We start from the raw sequence: 20,308 nt of genomic DNA on the forward strand, positions 1-20,308 counted from the left end.
GCGAACATCGCTCGGAGCGAACGAGTAGCCGCTTACGAGCGGCTCTGCATCAGGCCCCAAGTTCCAAAAGAGTGCAGAATAAAAAAAGGCAATAATCACCCTTAAAATGTATGTTTAAGACAAAGTTGCAGGTAGAAGTATTTAATCCTCTGCGTATCCGGATGTGACACCGGGTAGATTTCTTCTTTAATGTTCTAAAAATCTGTAAAATATGTCTGCCATTCCACTGTGCTCATTAAAACACATAGGTACAGGAAGGCCTAATGGAAAAAACAGAGAACATAGTGCAAAAACCTTTTAAAAGCATAGGTTTAATATACAAGTTTCACTTACACAGAACAATAGGAATAAAAGCGTATCACATAATCCCAAAATGGCAGTCTGGATTGGAGTCCCAATAGTCCTAGTTAGTATAAGGACACACCCGATCAGAGCTCTGGATACCCCCGTCAAGTCCAAGAAAATCCTCCACAACACAGATACTGCTGCACATCGAGAATCCAACACATGTAGTTAAAGCCACTCTTAACGCATTCTAGACACTTGTTGTCCTTTGTCAGAAGTGTGGACTAGGCTCTAACATAACCCTATTTAAACCCTCTATGGAACCTCTTACAGGTGATCCCACTCACCGGTAATTTGTGCTCTTCCCACAATACATCACCGCTGATCTCCATATAACCATGCATTCCAGTTGTGTTCCAGCCACCGTAAGTTGCATAGATATCGTCCCAAATAAAGGAAAACTTCTAAATGGCACACCATAATACCAGAAGAGTAGGAAAGTCACTTTTTAGGATAAAATCCATATCCACTGTAGAGTCCTGAATAATGTCCATAGATGATGATATATAGAAATGTATTACAATAGTTGCATTAAAATAGTTAAAAACATAAAAATAGGAGAAAATAATCAGAACTGTGCAAAAATACCAGAAGAGTAAGGTGCAAATTATTCGAAATGTGCTAAAAGAAATTTACAGTACCGACCACACAGAGCTCTGCAGGGACCTATGTCTATAAAGCAGTAACATGTTATTTAAATAGATAATGACCTTACCATTAGTGGGATTTGAATACTATGTGAGCGATATAATGAGGGACACGGACTGTTTCTTTTGAATGGTGCTTCCTGCATATTAACAGTGTGTAGTGGGGAAGAGAGATCAGGACACAGTTCTCTCTCTAAGGGGAATTGAGATATAAGAATCCCCCTTTCTAACTAACACTGCAATCACTTTACACAGGGAAACAGCTAAAGACAGACTACTGTATCTTCCCCGTCTGTTTTATAATATAGCATACTGACACTACATGGGGACGTGGTCAAGCACAGGCTATTCCACCTATGTACCACTAATATTAAGCCGCATAGTAAAGAGTATTTCTTGGACTGCACAGCACTATACAATTTATACCCAAGGAGGAATATCTATACTACAGTACATAAGAATATTAGTCTATTTATTGGATGATGTATATTAAGCCATTATTATTACTTATGAAGGCACTTATTGCTTTCACATCCATTAGCACTTTGCGGTGTTATCACTTGGGACCAGAGATTAGGCACCATATTACACACATACGTTGCTTACAGACATCAGGTCACCTGGTGCCATTCAGTTTATTTATTCATCTTTCCTTCAGTTTGTTTACAGTGTCTTAGGAGCCTATTAGACAAGTCACAAGTTTTTTTTCTGTTTACCTCATAGATCCTTATTCATTGTATCAGTTGTTATCAATTGAATCTGAAAATTGAGGTCTTGATAAAGGTTCAAGCAAGAAGCAAAACGTCATCCGACTGCAACCTGTTCCACGCTGTTTGGAGTATCTGTTCATCCAAGCATGATGCTTAAGTACCAATAAAATCGACTTTTTGTAAAAAAGGAGAGGTCATCCTTCCTCTAGGGGAAAATCTCATATATATATATATATATATATATATTTATATATATAATATATATATATATATATATATATATATATATATATAAAGAAAAGGTTATGTTTTAATCCAAGTGCATTAAATTGCGACATATCTATATTCTTCTTTGTTATCTATACAGTTTAATTATTTTCATGTGATAGCACCTCCTGTCTCCAAATTACAATTAATTAAAGTTGTAAAATATAAGGGGATGATGAGAGTATATATATATATATATATACACACTACTGATCTTTATGAGGATCAATATCAGTGTGGATTGATGTTTTTGTTTTCTAGTAGTATTATTTATACAGAATGCTACTAGAGCCCTTTATATGCCATAACTAATTGTGTGTACTAATTAGTGAGAATGCCCACTAACCAGAACAGAAAACAGATCCTCACTTCCAGATTCAAACATGAGTTTACTATTATGCCACATCCAATATGGCCACCGAAATGGCACAAGCCATAACTCCATAATTCTAACTGTTTCACTAGCAAAGTTTCTAAGTGAACAAAAACATCTTAATCTAAATCAGGGGTCTTCAAACTTGGCCCTCCAGCTGCTGTGGAACTACACATCCCAGCATGCACTGCCACCTTTTTTATATAACAGCATGCTAAAACTATGGCAGTGCATGCTGGGATGTGTAGTTCCACAGCAGCTGGAGGACCAAGTTTGAAGACCCCTGATCTAAATAGTCAAAATATACATTCAATAGCCCAACATAAGAAACTCTGAATACAACTTCTGGTACATGTCAGTATTGGTACGTGACTTCCGGTTCACATGCGGTCACATAACGTCCGGTTTGCATTATGGTGCCATATCCTAATTTTGGGCAAGAGGTTTCTTTCATATTGCTGTGCATGTGCAAGATGATGGTGCTGTCAACTTGATATTTCCACTTTGTCCAAAGGATAAATGAGGAAGTAGTTATAATCTCTGGTCCTTCATTTACTTTGAGGGTGCAAAATCAAGATCGATATCTAAGATATGGTACATAATCAGTGCCTCAAAATACAAAATATAAAATATTACATATATATAATAATAATAATAATAATAATAATAATAATAATAATAAAATGTGCTCAAACCCATAGTAACCACCTAGATTCTGTTTATTTTGAATATAAAGATAAATATATAATGGGACTTTACAAGCTTACAAATATGGAGTGTAGAGGGTTAAATAGAATCAGAAACAAAATATTGATGATTCATATCACATTGTAGCATTGTGACATTATCACATGGTTAGGTCAAATATTTAATCACAATTAATTGTCAGAAGATTTCTGCACATACTGTAATGATAGATTTTTAGTCAACTGTACATGAGAACATTCTAAAGAGAGTAAATTACTGTACTGTAGGTTCCTGTTGGATATAAAGAGAACAGCCATAAATATTACTATAAGTCTTCCTTTAAAAATCAGAGACTCATACCTTCCTGTGTGGCAGAAGAGAAGATAATGGAAGCCAGACCCAAACTGAAGCTCTATCTGCATGGGATGGATTCCAGGGACAATCTTAAAAGTTATTTTGGAGCAGAAAGTGCATTCAGGTTTGTCCAACTTAATGCCAACCAAATGTCTCCCCAGCCTCCTACCCCACTGTGTCTCTCCAACCTCAACCCACCTGTTTTTCTTCAGCCTCATCCCACTCTCTGTGTTTCTCCAGCCTCATACCACCCCTGGGTCTCTTCAGTCTCATGACACCCCTGCTTATTGGGTGTCATAACCCCTGTACCTCTTTCATCTTTGTCAACCCTCCATTTCTCCCTCTGTCATCTCTGACCACCCACTTCTCTTTCATCTCTGTCTCCCTCCCCCCACTTTCCTTCTAGCTCTTTATGTACTCTCTGCCCTCACACAATCATTGAAAGGGATGTTTTGGTTGGGACTGCAGGGGAGATTGCAAACTGGGAGGCATGCGGTGGGTTGTGTGGTGGGGACAAGTTCCAAGAAAAGTGCATTCCCAACCTTCCCATCCTGACTTCTTTCCTCTCCTATTTGCTTGTCTGTCTCTCTCTTTTATATCTCTTCCCTTCTCTTTTTCCCTTCTCTTTTTCATCTCTGTCCATCTTGGTGAAACTAATCTTATTACTCTCATCTCTGTCCTGGTATGGAGTCCATGGGTGGAATGGCAGCACGTTGAAGTGGCCACCAGCTTTAGACCCATCCGTCTGCCAGGGAGAGATGTGAGGGAAGGGAAATGGAGGGAATGGGGTATCCATGAAGCTCTCTAATGCTCTAATGTGTAACTGTGAGGCAGACAGTAAGCCTTTTAAATATCTATCTATCTATTCCATAGACAAAAAACCTTACAGTTTCACATGTCCCATGAAGGCTGCTTACACATGATCTTAAATTTCACAAAACCTTCTGAATTTGTGCCACTCAAACTAAAAAAAGCAATGAAATTACAATCATTAAGGCTGACTGAGTGAGATTGATGTCACTCACAAAATGGTGGAGCTAATAATTCATAGAATTGTGTGCTCATTGGAATACACACATGCAGTCTATGCAACTGAGGTCTGAGCAGTTATGTGGCTCCCACATCTCATTCAGTGCCCACAATCTTCCCCTTCAGTCACCTCAATAATCCCACTGGGTTGCAACATCCTTCTAACTCAATACATCTATCTCATTTATTATACACATTCAGCTCCCTAATTGCTAAAACTATCATACTCTGTCTATGCATGTACACTAACTTCGCCTCCATGCTGTTATAACTTCCCCAATCCCTACAGCTGTGTGTTCCCCCAACTGTACTAGTCTGCATGCCCTCATCACACCAATATGTCTTTCCCCATGTTCACTACCCTATCTTCCTGCATCCGTGCCACTGTATTTCTTTCCATTTGCTCCACTGCCTTGCCCCCAGCCATGTCACTCTGTCTTCCCCTCATCTCTGCCACTATTTCTTCCACCATCTTTACCACTCTGTCCCTCCCAATCGTGCCACTCTGTCTTTCCCCTCCCACCTGCACCTACCGGGTGCCCCCAACCGTACCACTCAGTCTTTCCCCTCCCACCCGCACCTCTCTGTCTTCCCCTCATCTCTGCCGCTCTTTCTTCCTCCATCTGCACCACTCTGTCCCTCCCAACCATGCCACTCTGTCTTTCCCCTCTCTTCTGTAGCAATCTGTCTTCCCCAATCCCTATTGTGTGTTCTCCCATTGTGCTAGTCTGTATTCCTCATCCACACCAATCTGTCTTTACCCATCTGTGCTGCTCTATGTTCAGGAATCCATGTTACTCTGTATTCCCCATTCATGTTGCTCTGTTCCCCCAAACCATGCCACTCAGTCTCCCCCCATGTGAATCACTGTCTTCAACCCATCTGCATCACTTTGGCTTGCCCCCATCTGTACTGCTTAATCTTCCACTCTTCACACCTTTCTGTCTGCCCCATCCACAATGCCATTGTCTTCTCCCCCCATCCACCATACTCTTATCTCATCTGCGCAGCTCTATATTCTAATCAGACCTCAGTTGCATAGATTGCATGTGTGTATTCCAATGAGCACACAATCCTGTGAATTAGCAGCGCCACCATTTTGTGAGAGACAGCAATCTCACTCTGTGAGAGTGCTGAATCTGCAGTTTACCACATGGTGTGATGGCATACCATATCTGTATTATGCAAGATACATGCCCATTAAGATGTCAGATTAATGATCATAATTTCATTGCTTTTTTAGTTTGAGTTGTACAAATTCAGAAGGTATTGTGAAATTTCAGATCATGTGTAAGCAGCCTTAATGGGACATATGAAACCGTAAGGTTTTTTTGTCTATGGAATTTCATAGCTTTTTTAAAATGTATTAACTATCGGGGTTTATATGAGCAAACCAGGCCACCTGCAGAGGAGAATGTTAACAAAATGGTACACTAAAGCAGGTGGAAAAGAGGACAGCACAAAAGAAGGGGTTTGGGTGGTGCAGAAAGCGAGATGGCTGTAGGCAGGTGGGGTAGCAGTAGCAGCGGTGGTGCAAAGGGGCATCAGCAGGCGACAGAAGGCTCACTGGTAGTGCACATGCACCTGAGAAAATAAAATCAATAAGTCACAGATGCACGAACGCAGCAGTGAGATCGATCTACGCAACTATGTTAAAAATTAAATGTGTAAAATAATAAAGGTGCCCCACCCAAGCACAACCAGCACCAGGCTTTTAACAGCCAGTCCTGGTTGTGATTAAATACAGGGGAAAAAAGATGTAGGGGTCCCCTGTACTTAAGCACAGCCAGCACTGGGCTAGTCAGAACTAGCCCTGGTTGCCAAAATGTGGGGGACAAATGAGGTAGGGGTCCCCTGTATTCAGCGCAACCAGCACTGGGCTCTGAGTCGGCCCTGGTTTAGGAAATACATGTTTAAAAAATGCATAGGGTCCCCCTGTATTTACCAGAACCAGCACCGGACTCCTTCAAGTGGGTCAGTGATGCTATAGCCTGGGGTGATGCTATAGAAGGGGTCCCCTTCTCCAGGGCACCCCAGGCCGATAGCCCAGGGCTATCCCCGGCACCCCTGGGCAGTGGGTGCCAGGTTGATTGTGAAAAGTGTGCTGTTACTGGGATGCGGGGGAGAAGGGGTAGGGGTTAGCAGGCATTTGCTGTGGCCAGGAACTGGGGATGGTAGTGGGCATTAGCAGTGGCAGTGCAGCGGCAGCGCTAGTGGTGGTGTAGCAGGTGTTAGGACCCGGGGGAGATAGCAGCACACAGATGAGGGCTCAGATCTGGAATATCTGTAATACCTGCATCTGTGTTAACAAAAAAAACAAACACAGAAGCAGGAATGGGTCAGTGAGACCTGTATGTGCTTCTGTGTTTAATAGAAAAAAAAACTTGTGTAAAAAAAAATGCCCTGGCCCCCTCCCCAAAAACAACAACCAGCACCGGGCTTTGAAAAGCCAGTACTGGTTGTGCTAAATACAGAGGACAAATGATGTAGGGGTCCCCCATATGAAGCACAACCAGCAACAGGCTTTTCAGAACCAGTCCTGGTTGCCAAAATATGGGAAACAAAAGACATAGGGGTCCCTCGTATTCAGCGGAAGCAGTACTGGGCTCCGAGCCAGCCCTGGTTCTGGGAATACAGGGGGACCCTACATATTTTTTCCCCAGTATTGCCAGAACCAAGGCTGGCTCAGAGCCCAGTGCTGGTTGTGCTGAATACAGGGGACCCCTACATCATTTGTCCCCCATATTTTGGCAGCCAAGTCTGGTTCTGAAAAGCCTGGTGCTGGTTGTGCTTCATACGGGGCACCCCTACATCATTTGTCCTCTGTATTTAGCACAACCAGTACTGGCTTTCCAAAGCCCGGTGCTGTTTATTGTTTTTGGGGAGGGGGCCACAGCATTTTTTTGCACAAGTTTTTTTTAATTAAACACAGAAGCACAGACAGGTCTCACTGACTCATCACTGCTTCTGTGTTTGTTTGTTTGTTTTAAAAACAGATGCAGGTATTATGGATATTCCAGATCCGAGCCTGCATCTGTGTGTTGCTACCTCCCCCGGGTCCTAACGCCTGCTACACTGCCACCCGCACTGCTGCACCACCTCCACACCACCACCACTAATACCCACTACAGTACCTGGTATCTGGCCGCAGGTAACACCAGCTAACCCCTACCTTCTCTCTCCCACCTCCCAGCTGGAGCAAATGCCAGCTTTCTCCCCCCCAGACCTGGACCCCACTACTACCCGCAAAAAGCAGCCATCGTGCTGTACCCAAGTGAAGCCACTGTGAATACACCTGCTGAAGGCTCCTACAGAGGCTGCGCAACAAGTTGAAATTTCCTATCTATTCAATGGCGCATTCTTGAGGTAATAGTTTAAAAACTGTAACTTTCTAATTTACCTGAACCCCAAAAGCATGTACCCTGGAACAATAGCTGCCAAATTAAACAAACCCCAAGTCACCCCCTACCCTGAGTTATGGTTTCCCAAAAATCCCTCAGAGAACAGAAGAAAAAAGGTCCTATTTGAGAATGTCAGAAAAAGGTGATACTTGGAGCTTTAGATTACTTCCAAATCCTCATTTTTATGTTTTTGCCCTGAAACTAGGCATGCAGCACCGAGCAACAGTTCTACCTGCCCATGCCAAATTTCAGCTTGGTACCTCCTATAGCTTTTGAGGTGTAGCCCCTTAAACACCATCCCCCGCCCCTCGGAATTCTCTATAGAGAAATCCATTTTTTTAGATGCAGCCTTAATATAAGGGCACGACTCTGCCCTTATAATATATCTGTCTATCTATCTATCTATCTATCTATCTATATATATATATATATATATATATATATGTATATATACACATTGTGATAGAAGCACTGGTACAGTGGTCAATGGCAGATATGTTTGTCCTAGATTTTTGGCCTATGTGTTCTAAAACCCTCAGGAGAAGTCTGATATGCTAACAGACCAGAGTGGCGGCTTTTGATAAAAGCCAGATTGGGTCCTGGGGGGGTGTATGTGAGGAGACGGAGGGCTCCATCCACAGGCCACTCCAGGTGTTGGGTCTTTCAGCCTGACAGCAGGCTCCTAAGGACTTGAACCTGGAAATGGCTGATTTAAGCTGTGTTTAGATGTGGCTGCTGGGGAAGTTAACATGGCTAGCATGTTCAGAGACACTGTATGATAACCCTGTAAGTACTGTGCATGTGGTGTTATTGATGGTGAGGGCAGTAGGCCCTACCGTTCTGGTAGTGAGGGTACCTACTGTTTAGTTAGTGCCCAGAAGGGCTAGGATATTGGTTTATGTTTTGTTATATTTATCTGGCACAATAAAGACTGGCTCTGACCAGCTTACACGAGGACCCCAGACTGGTCTACTGTTTCCCGGCTGCTGTGTGTAGAGAGGGAGTCCGTCTACCCTAGGAGAGGGACCCCTATCCCGACCTTATCACAATATATAGATATATATATGGAAATAGCAAAATTGTTGAATAGCGACCAGTGTGTAAAAAAAAAATATATATATATATATATATATGTAAACGTGACCTTATAAAGTGAAAATAGCTTGCAGAGTATAAATAACAAGGAGAACATAAATAATTTATTAAGTAAATTGCAATTTATTTATTAAAAAACGTGAAACAAAAAAAAATAATTAAAAAACAATTCATAAAACATTTCTTCAATTCATTAACAAACATTTTGACAAAAGAAGACAGATAAAAACTCTTATTTTTAAAAAAATAAAGTATTTTAATAGAAATTCTAAATGCTTATCTGAATTCAGGAAATATAGTTCATGTGGCAAGAAGTATGTGCACCCAGCATGTTTCAACACAACAGAACTTCATATATATACTATATATAGTGTAGGAGATATAGATGCACACTTAATGTAATGTGACACTCCAATATATTTATAAAAATAAATAATACTAAATATAATATGTAACACACCTCAAAAAAAATTGAGTGGCAGCTCCAATAGTGATAGAGTTTGGTACTCAAATAAACAATTATAAAATAGTGAAAAAAGAAGCGTCTACTAGTGTCAGAAGTTTAATTTAAACACCAAAGTGAGAGGAACTGGTGATAGAGGCACTACTTATCTGGTAAGATGCTCTTCGGTCATATGACCATTATAGGAGGGCTATGGAACAGAAATAAAAAGAAAAACAACATAGTGTGTACCATACCGCACTGTATATTGCTTCATACAACCAAGTGAGTAATAACACCCTTTTAGTATCATCTCTTTCCCCCAAATATTTTTTTATACACATTCCAGGGTCATAACGAATTTAAAAAACAAGGTTTAATAATACAGTGACAAACAATGGTAAAAAAACACACATACAAGAAATATATACACTAAATGCTTATCTGTCCATTTAGGGGGGCCCAGATATATCATCCCAACGTGTTTTGTCTTTCTCTTTTAAGTTTTTATCAAGGGAATAGAGACAATATAACAAGGTGCTGTATTTATACCCTAGTCAGTTAAAAATGGAGACTACACAAGTAAAGCCAGTAAGACATCACTTCCTGTGACTAACAAAAAAAAAACATCTAACTAATCAAACCTAATGGTAAGGTCTATACAAAAGACAGTCAGTATAGAGCCATCTATGGGTGGTAATAAACACAAAGTGACAATTACATCACCAAAGAATCAAAAGAAAATCTCAAGAAAAAGAAAACAGGGATAGGTGGAATGCATCCATATCCGGCAGTAAATCCCCGGTGGACCACATCTGACGTGCAACCACATCTGAGATGTGTCACTTCCAGTGGTGGATCCCAGGTGGAACACAACCACGTCAGAGGTACTATACATCCCAGGTGGAATGAAACGGCCACCTTGAAAGATGACATCACTCTCACTCCTACCTCTAATGTAGCACTAAGGCAAGATAAATAACAAATAACTGAGGCTAAAGTCCCATATGGCAGGTGGATACTTCTTAGACTCTTTCTTGTTTACTTTGGGCAAGCGGCAACTATCTAGGAATTACGACCAGCCATTTTTGTTTCTGGAAAAGGTCCAGAGATTATTTTCAATAAGTCTTTTTAGACAAAAAAGGGGGGTGGCCATCTTAAGAGTCTGAGGCAGTCATCTTGGTTTCAGGAAAATCCAGTGGCCATCTTTAATGTGTCTTTAATTGATTAAATACCTAACCATATGAGAATAGGCAAATGTAAATCTAAAAATATAAAATATATAATGAGAAACAGAAAGGAGCATGGGAGAAAAGGGGGAAGCTCCATAATATAGTAAAAATAGCATGTATAAATATGAATATACATTAAATATTCTGATTAAAAAATCTATATAATTAATAGCAAGATAAAATGGTGTACAAGAAAGGTGCTATCTCAAAATGTTCATTGAATCCAAGAAGAGAGAGTGTCTGTAGGTCATATATATATATATATATATATATATATATATATGTGTGTGGCCCTCAGAGGCTGTAATGATATTCAAGACAGATTTACTTCCTGTGGTCACTGTTTCAATGACATATCATTTCATCAGGACAAAGAAAAAAAGCCTCACCCTTAAATAAGTGCTCCCCATTCACCATGCTTGCATCCTGCTGGTCACATCAGAGGGCGCGCTCCTGATGATGTCACCCAAGTGCCCACATCACCAAGGTCACAAGAAACGTGACTGAAAAATGCAAAAAAGTTGTTTAAGAATATAACAGTATGAAAACACCAAATAACTATTACAGTAATGTAAAATATTTAAGGTACTGCAAGCATGCAGGAAACATCAGAGAGGTAATATAATATAATATAATATAATATAGTAATCAAGCAAATAATGCATATATTGCCATCTATTGGCCAAAAATACATATGGCAGGTTACAGATAAAGTATAGTAAGTGACATGTAAAAAAGAGTCCCAGCATATAGGGAGGAAGTAAGTATTAATTATTAAAAACTTTGGTACCCAAGAAACATATTAAGTCCCTTTTGTGCCAAAAAGTATAGTCAGAATATCCAATGGGATTCCCTCTGCAGCAATAACTTTTTTAGGTCTCCACCTCTTATCAAAGGGGGTATGTGATCTATAATTTTGTGAAGGTCAGCGAGTGCCCCATGGTGACAAAGTGCCTAGCCATGAGTTGCTTGCTGCCACCAGAAAGGATGGCTGTTCTGATCACTTATCTGTGCAACACTATCCTCTCTTTGAAATGTCTTTCCATCTTCCCTATGTAAATTATTAATACCGTTTAGACGCTAAAGTGAAATACTTGCTTTCCAGTCTAATCGTGTGGTTCCAAAGCACAAAAAGTTATACTATTGCAAGAAAAAGGTACACGCTTTGATTTAAACAATTAGCACAAAAAGCAAGTAAATTCAAAGGTACAAACCAATACATATGTGTGCGCACTGGATCCAGTATCCAGCCATCACTCCTGACATCTGTGGTCACTTGGGCATGACGGAATACTTGCTCAAGTACACAAGCTATATACCCTACAGGCTTCAACAATAACAATAGAGACAAGCAACCAGATTTAATTGGTTCTTGCTTCCGGTCAGTCTGGTAAGGTTTAAGCTGACTACATAACTGCATACAAAGATTTACATTCTAACCAATAACTCCCTAAAATCCATAACAGGTGAACGCAAGATACGAATCCTTTGCCAATAGAAACAGAGATCTGCAAATAAACAGGGATTTAGAATGGCACCAAACATGACATGTCTACAATATTCTGAACCTTAGATATCATTTACATTACATTTTACATCACAATTATTTAGCTAACAAAACCTCTAATATTAAGCATAATGGAAGGGAACCTTTTTATAAGTGTGTGTCTATGTGTGATTGTGAGATAATTGTGTAAATTCGATAGTATGCATTGTGCATATGAGTATATGTGCAACGCAAATATGCGTTCTGCGTGTATGTATGTTTGTATTCGCTAATGTCCGTTGTGCATATCCGCACTATCATGCAGTAGCATGCCAGACTCCCGCTATCAGGAGTCGCACAATTGCGTCGATAGATATTAGTTTGTAAGATTGTCTCAGCCAATAATCTGACATCGACAAAATTTTGCCTCAGGGAGAAATAAACAATAAATTACAAACCAACTATTGCAAAATAGCCTGTGTTGTATATTAAACATCCAGCCAGACAGAAGATGATTAATGGTGTTTCCTGTCAGCATATAGCTGCAGGTAATGCACCCCATGCATTTATTGCAAACCTTTTTTAGGGGGTATAAAGAAGGAAGTTATAGGACTCTTCCCCATGTTGCTGATATCTATCTTAACTAGGTGATCCCTAATATATTTTGCCATGCAAAAAGCATGGCAAAATAGTTTTATTTTTAAATGCTAACATTTCAGTGTCAGTAGTCACGATGTGCCACTTAGATTTAATGGATTTGCGCATTTGTTGACTGTTAACATTAAATCTAGTGGGCCCGATAATTTTGTCATTCATAAGAAGGTTTGTTCCTGTGAAATACCCAATGATTCGTATCTAGCTGTATTTAGTATGACCAAACACATCCCTTTTCAAGGGATTTATTACACATTATGTCCAATTGTTTGTCCAATTCGGTCTGTTCACTGCAAATCCTGCGAACCTCTAAAAATTGAGAATATGGCAGGCTGTGTATAGTGAATTTCAGATGAAAGCTGCTTGGAGAAAGCAGTGTGTTATGGTCAGTGCTTTTGATATGTAGTGTCATCTGAAGTTTACCATCTCTGATGTATATAGATACTTCAAGGAAATCAATGAATTATTTACTCATTTTGTATGTGAGATTGACTGGGCTTTCACTTTGATTGTGATTAACTAAAATATTGCTCAATGTAAGTGCAGACACTGTCTATATCAACAAAATGTCATCAATATAGCAGGTATAATAAAATACCTGAGCATAAATAGCTGGAACCAAACAGAACAATTGTTTCTCTACTTCAAATATATAGGCATACGCGTTTGATGGGGCCACATTGGACCCCATCGCACAATCCGATGTTTGAAGGAAAAACTGATTGTTATATTGAAAATTAATTCTTGTGAGAATCAGTTCTTATAGTGCACAAAAGAAACCAATATCTATCCCACTATATCGGGGATTGTCATTAATGAGTTTTCTGTGGCATGAATGCTGGTGGCATGTGGGTTACACATGTAAAGAAAATTGACTTCTATACTGAGGAGAATATGACCCTGCGGTATTTGGTCTATTTGCCCCAAGGACGTAGTATCTTAAGAAATAAAGATTCCCTTTGGACACAAGGTTGGAGATATGTGTCCAAATAGATAGAAATAGCCTGGAAAAGAGACCCCTGGGCAGAAAAATTGCCTGGGGGGATTATCTATGCGATTATGCACCTTAAGCACAGATAAGTGGCTTTTTTGGATGCTCAGTAGGTAGGGCCATAAGAACTACTTTGCAAATGATTGAGTACTCCCAAGCGCTTAATAGGAGTGCATCCAATTCCTTTTTAAAACACATTGTAGGATCCTGGTTCAGACGTCTTTAGGTGTTATCCACCAATTGTCATGCAATTTCCTTTTTGTAATCCAAAAAGTCCTGTACAACGACTAAACCACCTTTGTCGGCCTTCCTGATGATGATGTCCTCTTGGCAATTAAGGGGTCTATTTACTTAGCAGTGTTAGGAGACAGAGTGAAAAGTGATAAGGTGCCAGCCAATCAGCTCACAACTGTTATTTTCAAACACAGCCTTTTAGATGGCAGTTAGGAGCTGATTGGCTGGCACCTTATCACTTTTCACTCTGTCTCCTAACACTGCTTAGTAAATAGACCCTGAAGTGCTTTAAGGGCTGTATATTCTGCAGAAGTCAGATTCTTAGGAACAAAACAAGAAGAAAAAAGGACTTCATAAATGAGGCACACCCCAGACAAAAACAGTTAAAAAGAAATAGTGTAGGATTGCTAGATGAGTGAAATAAAACAAATACCTTTATTAAATAATTCTAAAATAGAAAAGTACAACTAAACCAAAGCACAAAATATCAAATGACATATAACTACATAGCAAAAACGATGAAGACAGATATCAAAGTGATTCAAAATTAGTGACACTGTAAGTCTACTCCCATTGGTGTAAAGACAGAGTCTGGGAATAGGTATTCATATACATCAAAGCATTGATTAATGAAAAAAAGATATATATATATAATAGAGTAATATCTAGATAATCGAATACCTTTCAGAAACCCTCTGTAATATTAATCGCAGGGACCATATAGCAGTAATTCAGTAGACTAATGATGTGCCACACCTGGCAATAAAGCTTGCAGAGAATAAGATATACATATATTTATATATATAGATTTTGAAGAGAATAAATCCTCATCAGTAGGCGAAAATGAGACAAAAACTAAACATACATAACCAGACAAAATGACATATATAACATAGTATTAAAAAGCTGCACACCACACCCCATATTGGACCAGAAATAATGCTTGAATGTAATAAAGAGGTGTCCCTCTATTAAATATAGGAGAGTGTATAATAATCAGACAGGATAAATATCTAAATAGATATGAAAGACAGGATAAGTGCTCTTACTGGCCAGACTCTGCTGTTCCACGTCATGAGATTCAGAGGACGAGGAATGAGTATCACTGTCACATGGCACTCATAGAAACAGTGCAGCCTGCTTCTACTGTTAGTGCCACAATCAATGTAGTGTCCCTGTTGCTCAAGGCAGCGCAGGGACCCACATGGTGGGCAACTAATGAGAGAGCAGGGAGAAAGGTAAAGGCAGTACCTGACAGAAACACTCTCCAAGGGGTGTGGGGTGAAGGGTTCCTCAGTGAGCACTGGGATCCCCCAGCTGGTGAGCCGATGCGCGTTTTCGCCGGAATCGGGCTTTCTCAAGGAAGCTGTCTCCGTTAATGCTGGTGGCCAGATGTAAATAGTAGCGGCGGTCGCATGATTGGACCAGTCTTGTGATTGACATATTAGCAGGTGCCAATAGGAGTTAAGCAAAACTGGAGGGGGCGGGGTAAAGTACCGTACTCTTCGTAGTCATGGCAATTATACACCAAGAGCCGGATATAAACAATACCTGCGAGCGGTTGATTAAACAAGTCACATAATTGACATAGACGTAGGAGCCATACACTAAATCAGAGGGGGAAGAATGAAAGGCCGTCCTCATGGTAACTACGGAACTGTAACATCACGATACATAAACAAGTCATATAATTGACAAGGAAGTAAGAGCCATACATTAATTCAGAGGGGGCAGAATGAAATGTCATCCTCATGGTAACCACGGGAGCTAATATATCATGGTACATTGTCTATGTAAACAATATGGAGACAATCAAAATATTAACTATAATATAGTATATAAACAATATATAGTCAGGCTGTCTGCTTTATGGTTTGTGAAGTTAACTACTAAAATAGAAGCAGACAGACAGAGGCAGACAGACATTATGATCTGTGTAGAAGGGCAGGATCCAATGTCATTACCATGATAACCGCAAAAAACAGGTTAAGATGTATATCACTATATAGTGAATATAGAATACAGCAAAGAGTACCAAAATAAAACCATTGATCCACATAACAATAGTATAATATAAACATATATTCACTATATAGCGATTAATATTACAGAGGGTTTCTGAAAGGTATTCGATTATCTAGATATACTCTATTATATATATATATCTTTTTTTCATTAATCAATGCTTTGATGTATATGAATACCTATTCCCAGACTCTGTCTTTACACCAATGGGAGTAGACTTACAGTGTCACTAATTTTGAATCACTTTGATATCTGTCTTCGTCGTTTTTGCTATGTAGTTATATGTCATTTGATATTTTGTGCTTTGGTTTAGTTGTACTTTTCTATTTTAGAATTATTTAATAAAGGTATTTGTTTTATTTCACTCATCTAGCAATCCTACACTATTTCTTTTTAACTTTTTTTGTCTGGGGTGTGCCTCATTTATGAAGTCCTTTATTCTTCTTGTTTTGTTCCTACTATACATTACTTCAGGGAGCACCCGCTGCTTACCTTAAACCCTTTTGTTATTATTACAGCAATTGTTTATACTCCTGTGCAATTGTTCCTCTCCCCATATCCTCCTAATGAAGTCAGATTCTTATAATGCTTAGATTCAGAGGTAGTCTAAAATTCAGTATCCACTAGTTAGCCACTTCTGTATCTACTAGTCCGACAAATGTTTTTATGGACGCATTGCCAGACTGAGGATGAAAATGAGATTTACAGTATGTGCTAAGTTATGTAGTTCTTTAGGAAGCGGGTTCATAGGAATTCTTGCAGGGTGAAGTGAAAAAAAATCCTGAAGTTTAAGTTGCCTTTTGAGTTCACACTGTAGGTCTTGGTTCTCCACAAAAAATGGTCAAGGACAGTGGTGGGCACAAAGCTAAGTCCCTTCTATAAAACTTGTTCCTCAGTTTCACTTTTTCTAGTTGCAGCAGGTCTGGACAGGATGCGTTCATGATGGCAAAGGGGTGAAGTAAAATAATGAGTGCTGGATTTTTTGGGATTTTATATTTTATTTATTAGAGGTATTCAAGTGACGATAGCTTTGCATGTGGGGGCCCTGTTGGGGGAGTGTCCTACGTGAACAGCAGTGCTATACAGACTGATGGCTGAAGTGCATAAACCAATCACTCACACCAATGTCACTGTAGGGTCTATTTACTAAGCAGTGTTAGCAGACAGAGTGAAAAGTGATAAGGTGCCAGCCAATCAGCTCTCAACTATCATTTTTCAAACACCTGTGAGGTGGCAGTTACGAGACAGAGTGAAAAGTGATAAGGTGCCAGCCAATCAGCTCCCAACTGTCATTTTTCAAACACCTGTGAGATGGCAGTTGGGAGCTGATTGGCCGGCACCTTATCACTTTTCACTCTGTCTCCTAACACTGCTTAATAAATAGATACCTAAGTGCGCTGTGCACAGACTGCTTTGTAGTCTACCCTATTCAACTCTGCTGTTACTCCCACTATTGCCACTCCACCCTTACTTCACATATTTTGCTGCATTCTCAGACTACATAATGAAGAAGGCACTATGATGGTAAGACCTTGGACTTGGACTTGTCTGAAATTAAAATATCGTTTTTCACATAAATGAAATAGGAATGGTAATAAAAGGGAAAAACTGACATTTGGTTTGAGTAAACAGGGATAACATCAATTATTCTGAAGAAACTGGATGATATCTACCAATCTTTGCATGGTATAACACAGTGGTTCTCAAACTCGGTCCTCAGGACCTCACACAGGTCACGTTTTCCAGGTCACCCAGCAAGTGCACTGGCGTAGTCATTACTCACTGACAATTTAAAAGATCCACAGGTGTAACTAATTATTTCACTTGTGATTCTGTGAGGAGACCTGGAAAACATACACTGTTTGGGGTCATGAGGACCGAGTTTGAGAACCTGTTGTATAACATACAGTAATGTCCATTGTTTGCATAAGCCAGTGTTTCTGAAATTTGGTCCTTGGGACCCCAAACAGTTCACATTTTCCAGGTTACTCAGCAGGTGCACAGGTGTATTTGTTACTCACTGATACATTATAAAAGATCCACAGGTGGAGCTAATTATTTGACTTGTGTTTCTTTGAGGAGACCTGGAAAACATGCACTGTTTGGTGTCCAAAGGACTTGAGAACCTGTGGTGTAAGCTAAAGGAAGTGCTCAGACATCATTTTTTTCATTAACTTGCTTCAATAAAATCATCACGGCTTGGCTCTGTTTTGTCATACATTAACTTGTCATACAAATGCTGCAAATATTAGTAAAAACTGCATCAAAATCCATCCAGTGATTCTCAAAATTAGTCCTAATATACAGAAAGCCACTTCTCAGGGACGATATATATATATATATATATATATATATATATCTCATAAGATACAGTATATATGAATATATATTACACATGTCACAGAAGCTCTGCATTTACCAGCACACTCCAAACTGTATTCTTTATTTGAACACAGGGAATGTTAGTGGACATTACCATAATACAATTATTTTACAACCTATACAGACATAGGAGACTACACTCCCATCATAACCTGACCACTGTACATGATCATAATACACTTCTATTACACTGTATACAGACATAGGACACTACACCCCCAACATGACCTGACCACTGTACATGACCATAATACACTTCTATTACACTGTATACAGACATAGGAGACTACATCCCCATCATGACCTAAACACTGTCCATAATCATAATACACTTCTATTACAATCTATAAAGACATAGGACACTACACCCCCAACATGACCTGACCACTGTACATGACCATAATACACTTCTATTACACTGTATACAGACATAGGAGACTACATCCCCATCATGACCTAAACACTGTCCATAATCATAATACACTTCTATTACAATCTATAAAGACATAGGACACTACACCCCAAACATGACCTGACCACTGTACATGATCATTATACACTTATATTACACCCTATACAGACATAGGACACTACACACCCAACATGTCCTGACCACTGTACATGATCATAATACACATCTATTACACTGTATACAGACATAGGACACTACACACCAAACATGACCTGACTACTGTACATGATCATAATACACATCTATTACACTGTATACAGACATAGGACACTACACACCCAACATGACCTGACTACTGTACATGATCATAATACACATCTATTACACCCTATACAGACATAGGACACTACACACCCAACATGTCCTGACCACTGTACATGATCATAATACACATCTATTACACTGTATACAGACATAGGACACTACACACCCAACATGACCTGACCACTGTACATGATCATAATAAACATCTATTACACTGTATACAGACATAGGACACTACGCCCCCAACATGTCCTGACCATTGTACATGACAATAATACACATCTATTTCACTGTATACAGACATAGGACACTACACCCCAAACATGTCCTGACCATTGTACATGACAATAATACACATCTATTACACAGTATACAGACATAGGATACTACACCCCGTCCTGACACTGTACATGATCATAATACACATCTATTACACTCTATACAGACATAGGACACTACACCCCAAACATGATCTTACTACTGGACATGACAATAATACAGTTCTATCATATTCTATATTTACATTGTACACTACACCCTCAAAATGACACAAAACTTCATCACCCAACCTGACTAGATATGACCTGATAATATCATGATCATAATTATATTATAATACAATCTCTACAGATATACAACTTCATTCCATGAGTCATGGGAAGTTTCTTCCAATATAATGAAAATCATAGTATTCAGAGTGAGGCTATATTCAAATGCTGAAAACCATTTCTGTGTAAATAGTTACATGTGTTCTCTCTTTACCTTTATTGCAGGAAACGTACTGATCCTGGTAAGATCAGAACACATTGCAGTATGTGGAACCAAAAAACTATCTCTGAATACATAAAATGCTGCTGCATCTGTGCTTAGTCCATCATAAATATTATAATAATACAGTAAGTGGCAATTTGTAAAACTGATTCTCAGGTGCTGCAAAAGCTGTGATGTCATTTAAATAAATAATAATAATATTATTTATGTAACTATTATTATTATTATTATTAGTATTATTATTATTTACTGTAACCCATAGTAACCACACAGATTATCTTTATTTTTTATTTAAAGACAAATTTCTAATGGGACTTTACAAACGTACTAAGATGGGGTGTAGAGGGTTAAACAAAATCAGAAACAAAATATTCATAATTCATATCATATTGTAGCATTGTGACATTGTCACCTGGTTAGATCAAATATTTAATCTCTATATAGAAT

This window comes from Taudactylus pleione, unplaced genomic scaffold (assembly GCF_031769625.1).
Source record: "Taudactylus pleione unplaced genomic scaffold, aTauple2 ptg000318l, whole genome shotgun sequence".
NCBI lineage: Eukaryota > Metazoa > Chordata > Amphibia > Anura > Myobatrachidae > Taudactylus > Taudactylus pleione.